Source organism: Sprattus sprattus (assembly GCF_963457725.1).
Source record: "Sprattus sprattus genome assembly, chromosome: 1".
Lineage (NCBI taxonomy): Eukaryota > Metazoa > Chordata > Actinopteri > Clupeiformes > Clupeidae > Sprattus > Sprattus sprattus.
In genome coordinates this window covers 78155316-78163810 of record NC_137920.1, presented here as the reverse complement: position 1 = coordinate 78163810, position 8495 = coordinate 78155316, and positions in this window count along the sequence as shown.

Here is an 8495-nt window from a genome sequence, read left to right as displayed (position 1 = left end):
AGTTATATAGCTGTTCTTGACACGGGAGGATCTTGAATAACAAGGCAGATAAGTCAGTAATGATAAAGTCACGCCATTAAAGGCACCCAGTGCAACTTTCGAGGCTTAAAAATAAACATTCAATTTCTAGTCTTTTTTACACTAGTAAGTTTCAATAACTCCATACCATTAGATACCGACATTCAAGCAGCAAAGATGAGACGTCGTTGTGTGGTGAGAACTGATAGAAAATCGATAACAACAACAATCGCCGCCATTTTCTTTATTTTTTGTAACCTACAATAAATAAAGCAGGCTTCCAGTCAATGGAAAAATGGCTTCTCCCCACCGGCGATTGTTGTTGTTTACAATTTTCTATCAGTTCTCACCACACAACGACGTCTCATCTTTGCTCCTTGAATGTCGATATGTAATGGTATGGAGTTATTGAAACTTACTATGTGTAAAAAAGACTAGAAATTGAATGTTTATTTTTCATTGAATGTTTACATAAAGTTGCACTGGGTGCCTTTAACATTCACATGTGTAGCCAGGGAGGTTACGGCTCTGGCCTCTGAAGAGCGCCTCGAGACTATTGATTTGCCGCTCTCTATAAATACAATTGATTGAATTGAACTGAATCGGTTGTAATCACACCAGACTCCCATCATTCCTACAGGTCAGGTAACCTACTGAAATATCTAATGGACAGGCTACATCAAATTATATTCCAACTAAAACATCACTGCATCATCCTTTTGGTAATAATTCAGAAAATAATAAACATATTACTCAAGGGCCCAAAAATCAGTGACTCAAATTGGTCTCACCAGTGGGATATTGTAAGCCAAATCAGCATATTTGAGAGAGGTATTTTGCTAGCACCTGACCAGCACAGGAGCAGGGAATGATTTTGACCTCAGGCGGACGAGCGAAGGCCTTGCAGGTATATTTGAATCAGACGTTTTGCACTTAAGTGTCGTTTACATGGAGCCTAGTTTGTCAAACTGATACGGATAGCTAATACAGATAGCCCTATCATCCATACGAACACTCTCTATCCGCACCTCGTTTCTGCAACGATCGCAGTCCGGGGTAGAAAGTGAGTAGATTTGAATCGGTACGGGGGCTGGTGTTCGTCTGCACGGTTTCACGCAACCTCATGACGTCACTGCCCCACGTGATCTTTTCCGCCATCTCCAACCAGTATATAATTAACTTGTTCTCCCTCAAAATCTCACTCATGGTGGGCCTCGAATTCACTAACATTAACCCAGTCTTCTGATTTTTGATTAGCCCCCTATCTTGATCTAATTCTTCTTATTCAGACGTAACATAACTTTCATGACCACAAATATAAATTGGCCAGCGATTTAATTTGCTTTTTTATTCATAAATGTATGTAAAATGCTCGGAGCAATGCATCATGGGAGATGGGATGACAGACATGTCATGTTACTGTTCCAAACTCTTTATTATCAATAGAAAAAAGAATTCATTTTCGCATATCCTTTAGTCTGACCACTGATTTTATTAACCATCATAATGTAATGTTGTTAATTGGAGCTTGAATGTCTTGTGTAATTTGTTTATCCGTTTGCTGCTTCCTTTACCTTGTGCTTTTGAGTCTCTTCTTCTAGGTTTTTCACGTTTTTTCAGTTGTGTAAATAAAGCGCTAAAGCGCCACCCACAGGCGTGAGGTATGTACTACAGTCGGTTCACCGCAATCTGCTGCCTCCGTGTTTACGCAAATCTCTCGTTGCCAGCCTCCGTATTTACGAAATTAAAAGATTCGATTGGTGTGAAAAGTAAATCCGATTCGGAGGCCCTAGACTTCGTGTGCATAGCACCTTAGTAAACACAGTGGTGGTTTTCCTGTTGTGATTCTTCTGTAATTTGAGGTGCTGCTGCTGTCTGTATGGCGTAGGTGCTGAGGCTCTGTCTCTCCTCAGAGGCAGTGTGGGCTCACGATAAGGTCAAGGGGCCACCGCCTCAGGTGAAAGCAGTCCACAGTATTGATTCATAACAACTGGTGTGTCTGTGTGTGTGTGTCTGTGTGTGTGTGTCTGTGTGTGTGTGTGTGTGTGTGTGTGTGTGTGTGTGTATGTGTGTGTGAGTGTGCAGGATAGATGAATTAAGTTGGAAAATGTCCAAAGGAAAAGTATGTCCGTATTGCAGATATGGTTCCAGACTTTACTCAACATAGTTATCTGCATTCATTCAATCTGTTTTGTTTTTAGAGACTGGATTGCAGGACTCAATTAGCAAACATTTCATCTAAAGTAAAACACTTTCTAGTTTCTACTTCTTCTACTTCTTAAGTTCTACTTCTTCAATGGAACTATTTGAATCACAATAGTGCCATGACTGGACTCCCACCCTGGCAAACTAGTGGGTTTTGTGATGTGACTGATGAGGCCTTTTAGATCAAAAGATTCAGCAAGAATGGAATAAATGTTTAGCTGTCCACATTAGACTACACTCAAATATTATACTCAAGAGATATAACTTGCTATAAACTAGACTACACCCAAACATTATACTCAAGAGATATAACTTGCTATAAACTAGACTACACTCAAATGTTTTACTCAAGAGATATAACTTGCTATAAACTAGACTACACTCAAATATTATACTCAAGAGATACAGTATAACTTGCTAGAAATTAGACTACACCCAAACATTATACTCAAGAGATATAACTTATAGCTTATAACTTAACTCTAACTATAAGCTATAAACTGCATCCCCTATGGTTAGATAAGTAGAGCTCACATCCTGTGTCAAAGGATGAGTCATCCTGTGACGTGTCACTCCAGCTGCTTGGCAGGAGAGAATGAGGTGCTTATTCCTGTACTCGTTCATGTTACAGGGCATTATTACACTGGGTTTACTCATTCATGTTACAGGGCATTATTACACTGGGTTTACTCGTTTATGTTACAGGGCATTATTACACTGGGTTTACTCATTCATGTTACAGGGCATTATTACACTGGGTTTACTCGTTCATGTTACAGGGCATTATTACACTTGGTTTACTCGTTCATGTTACAGGGCATTATTACACTGGGTTTACTCGTTCATGTTACAGGGCATTATTACACTTGGTTTACTCGTTCATGTTACAGGGCATTATTACACTGGGTTTACTCGTTCATGTTACAGGGCATTATTACACTGGGTTTACGCGTTCATTCTACAGGGCACTATCACACTGGCTTTACTCATTCATGTTACAGGGTATTATTACACTGGGTTTACTCGTTCATGTTACAGGGCACTATCACACTGGCTTTACTCATTCATGTTACAGGCATTATTACACTGGCTTTATTTGTTTGTTTGTTTGTTCATTTGTTTTTATCCTTTTCATTTTAAATTCTCTTCCCTTATCTCTTGATATCCAGACAGCAAATTAATAATGTTCATTGAAATCTGGAGCAGACTCATGATAGAGGTTTCTCTACAGTTACAGTTGGAAGCATAGGTTTAACTAAATTGTTTAATACCAATACTTTTGTATTTTATACAAATATTGATATTTTTATATATTTTTTTAAAATCTATTCAAATGTATCATCAAATTCCTCTCATTCACTTGTAGATAGAAAGATAGATAGATGGATACTTTATTAATCCCGAGGGAAATTAAGGTCATGCAGTAGCTTACTTAACTCACAAACATACATACAAGAATCACAATAAAAACAATACACATAGGGATAACGTACACATGGAGTGGGGTGACTGTTTACAGGTACAGGATAGATCTGGCCCTATATTACAGTGTGCATTCATTGTGACGGTGTTGATGTCCACGAGGAAAGTAGTGCAAGGAGTGCAGAGCGATAGTGCATGAGAAAGTGCATGTGCATGTGTGGATAGTGCAAAGAGTAACTGTGCTTGTGTGTGTGAGGATAGTGCAAAGTGATATAAAAAAAAGTAAATACAAAAAAAAGTGTCAGTTGTGATGATTACGTAATAGTTGGTGCCTATCAGGCGGTAGATGTTTATCTAAGGCCTGCTGCTCTCATATCTATTTTGATGTTGTATGTATTTTTAGATATGTTGTGGCTTTCCTGAAAAGGGCGTCCCCTTTGAGGGTAAGTAGAATTTTCCACAGCTTGTCTTAAGAACAAATAAGGCCTTTTCATGTCCTTCCTGCAGACGATGGTGCAGTACTATATAATGTTAGCCCTATCATTTCCACTCCAGGCTATAGTCTTCACTTAGCAGGCCTTTATGTCCATGTTAAACATGTGAAGCCAGGGTTACTTTAGTTTATTTGCCTTACAGATGAAGCAGTTCTGTGTCTGTGTTAAGGTTATGGTTTGTGGTCGATGTGGCGATGAGGGTATGTCCTATGAAGGCCGAATGGTGATGGAAACTTCACACTTCTGTTTACAGGAAATCAGACACATCTGCGGATACAAGGCAGATTTAGCGCTATCACCTCATGCGTCAGAATGCTCCTGATACGGTAGAATGATGAACCTTCTCTCTGTCGGGTCGCTTTTTTACCTGAGTGGGCTTGGAAAGATGCACCTTCTTTCTGTCGGGGTGCTTTTTTACCTGAGTGGGCTTAGAAGTGGTAAGAATTACGTCCTTTTCCATGGCAACAACATAGGTCACCTTTTCCTCAACATGTTGCTTCTCTGCACAGGCGGCGGCTCAGAATGGAGTGAATTAGGGTCGCTCACACGGCATAGTCTTAGGCTTCATAATGGCTGCCTGGCAACCAGAGCGATGTAGATATGGTAAGACTTTTCTGCCGATGTGGTGAAACGATTAACAGCTTTGCACTAGGCCCAGCCAAATAAAACATCTGGCAGAGTCGAAGTGCCCTCTAATTGAAACGATGTCTGTTCTTCGATGTCTGAAACGCTGCAGAAATGTGTTGAGTAAACGCTTTGATATTCATTCGTTCATTGTTTTTCTCTCTGCAGGAACAGTGATCCAGGTGGGCCGTGGCAGTGATGTGAGCGTGAGATGTGTGGACAGCCAGTCCAACTGGGACAGAATCAGTACCAACAGCATAGAGCTGAAGCTGGGCGACACGGCCCATCTCCTGGTACAGAACTTCCAGCGGCAGGACAGGGGTCTTTACAGATGTGGCAGTAAAGAGATCACGCTGGAGGAGAGGCATGGTAACATTCCACACACACACACACACACACACACACACACACACGCAGACACACACACACTTACACACACTACAGGGTGGTGCAATTACTGTTATGAGTATAGGCTACAGGAAAATAACTGATAAAAAGTACTTGTCATAAACTTGATACACAAGCCCTTCATAATATTCTTACAAATGAATATGGAACATGGTTTTTAACTGTTCAAATGGCCATAGTCTGTTTTTGTTGTAGGTCATTTTACGTAATTCTATAAATTCTATTAGTTTATGTTTGTTGATCATCATTGCACAGGTCAAATTCACAACCCTAAATTGAGTAGTTTTATAAACTTTTTGGGAATATTTCTTGGAAGACATACATGGTCATTTGAATGTATTTTGTGATGATTTGTGCTAATTCAATAGTTTGTATTCAACAGTTGTGTAGTAATTTGTAAAAATTAGCAAAAAAGAAATTAGTTTTCTAAGATTTCTCAAAAAGATATTACAATGGTTTGACAGTTACCCCTAAAATGCAAATTACTGTAACAACAATTATAATTTCATTGGGGTTTAAAAAAGGGAATGCTTTAAGTCATTTGTCAAGATTAATGTCAAGAAATTATTCTATATGGATTATGTTGGTGTGAACCAGAAACAGAGATGAGAACAACATTTCTCACATATGTTTATTAATTAGTGTTTGCATTTTTTTTTTTAAACAAATCTATTTTATGTACTTTGTACATTCTTTTAATTGTTTTTGTTCTATTTTATGGAGTTTGTCCTTCATTTATTTACTATGGTCTTTAGCTTTTATTTTTTTAATGCTCTTTTAACTGTTTAAATGTTCCTTTTGCTTTTGTTAATGTGAAGCTCTGTGATGCTGAAGCTTAATGGCTGAACCCAAACGCACGACACTTGATAACGACAAAGAATCTTTCCTTCTAACGAATGAGCTCACACAGAAACAGGGCATCTAAACAGCGTGGTCACAAACATGAAGATTCTTAAATGAAGAACTGGGGAAGCACGAGGCTTTAAAAACACAGGACTTAACGAGAAAATAAGACAAGCACATTAAATTGCCTCTGTGTTTGAAATGTGCTAGGTGTCCTGCAGGGAAGGGAGTGAGGCACCAATGATCTTAGCAGCTGTGTTCATTATGCGTTGCAGTGCTTTTCTGCTGTGTACAGTGCAGCTGCTGCCCCACACAGCAAAAGTACATTTCTATTACTTTAGATCAGTCAGGAGACGACAGCAATAGTACATTTCTATTACTTTAGATCAGTCAGGAGACGACAGCAATAGTACATTTCTATTACTTTAGATCAGTCAGGAGACGACAGCAATAGTACATTTCTATTCCTTTAGATCAGTCAGGAGACGACAGCAATAGTACATTTCTATTACTTTAGATCAGTCGGGAGACGACAGCCATTGTACATTTCTATTACTTTAGATCAGTCAGGAGATGACAGCAATAGAACATTTCTATTACTTTAGATCAGTCAGGAGACGACAGCAATAGTACATTTCTATTACTTTAGATCAGTCGGGAGACGACAGCCATTGTACATTTCTATTACTTTAGATCAGTCAGGAGATGACAGCAATAGAACATTTCTATTACTTTAGATCAGTCAGGAGACGACAGCCATTGTACATTTCTATTACTTTAGATCAGTCAGGAGATGACAGCAATAGAACACTTCTATTACTTTAGATCAGTCAGGAGACGACAGCCATTGTACATTTCTATTACTTTAGATCAGTCAGGAGATGACAGCAATAGAACATTTCTATTACTTTAGATCAGTCAGGAGACGACAGCCATTGTACATTACTATTATTATTTCTATCTCCCCGTCTTACTCCAGCTCCTTCCTTTTCTCTGTTTGTTATATTCCCTTTAGGATCACGCGATGAAAGCGGCCTGCTGTACAGAGCGGTGGGCCAGGAGGCTCGTCTCTTCTGTAAGAACCTGGGGACTGAGGCATGTGAAGGCAGGTGGACCAGGACCCATCCTCATCTCTCAGCCAGTCCAGAGGACTTGACGCCAGGGAGTCCCCAAGGAGGGCGAGATAAAGACTTCTCCTGGGTCATCCCCTCTGTGGCGTGGGGCGACTCTGGAGAGTTTCGATGTGAGATGACCTGTGACGGACACATTAAGACAGCAGCATCATATGAGCTTGTAGTTGTAAATGGTGAGTCATTTACAAGAGATGGGTGTTTATTGTTTTTATAATTCTGCAGATTATTGTTTATTTTCTAGAGACTTTAACACAAATATTACACAGGCATTTATCTCCATATGGCAACTGCAGACTGAATTATTTCACAGAATGAATGAATGAATAATCTGATCATAAAACAATGCTGAAAGGAAATAGCTAACATAAGATAAGATAAGATAAACTTTTATTAGTCCGGTTAGGGAAATTCAGGTGTCATGAAATGAAAAGGACAACAGGAATGGGAATCACACATACACATGACAAAGATTTAAATAAAAACTGTCCATCTTCCTCCGCATTCTCTCCTCGCCAACTGCCTCCAGACCATCCAGTTAGGAGTTGGGGGGCTCCTCCTCCCGTTCCGCTGGTAGTCCACCAAGAGCTCCTTGCTTAACATTGCTTAACATAATTACAGACATGATAGCTAACAGTGCTTAACATAATTATAGACAGGATAAGACCAAAAGATGGAGATAACCAGAGCAGTGAGACAATTTCAGGCATGAATTTATATTTTCTCAATATCAGTCTTCCTCTTGGAGTTTGGAAAAGGTCTGTGTATTTTGTGTATTTTGTGTATTTGTGTATTTTGTGTATTTTGTGTATTTGTGTATTCTGTGTATTTTGTGTTGTGTCCTCAGCCACAGTGGAGCCCCAACGTGTGTGTGAGGGCGGGAGTGTGAGGCTGTGCTGCTCCTTGTCTCGTCAGAAGACACCCGGTCAGGTGTGGTGGATTCAACTGCATTCCAACCAGCAAAACTTCAGTCGTCGTTACCGTGGTACCAGACACAATGAGAGTGATCGTCGTTACCGTGGTACCAGACAAAATGAGAGTGATCGTCGTTACCGTGGTACCAGACACAATGGAGAGTTCTGTCTTACTGTGACAGACTTCCGCCCAGAGCAGAGCCTGTGGGCCTGTGCAGTGTTCCACGATGGCAACCTACGAGCCCTGCTGCCTCTCCGTGTCAATGTGTCCACACACACCACCACACACACGCCACCTACACACACCACGGCAGTGGGGACAGCCACCACTCTTCAGCCAACACACAGTGAGAGCAGCACGGACACCAGAGACGCCACGGAGGTCATGGAGGTCACGGCTACACCAAGGGCAGAATCATCAGGTGCAGGTTCACATT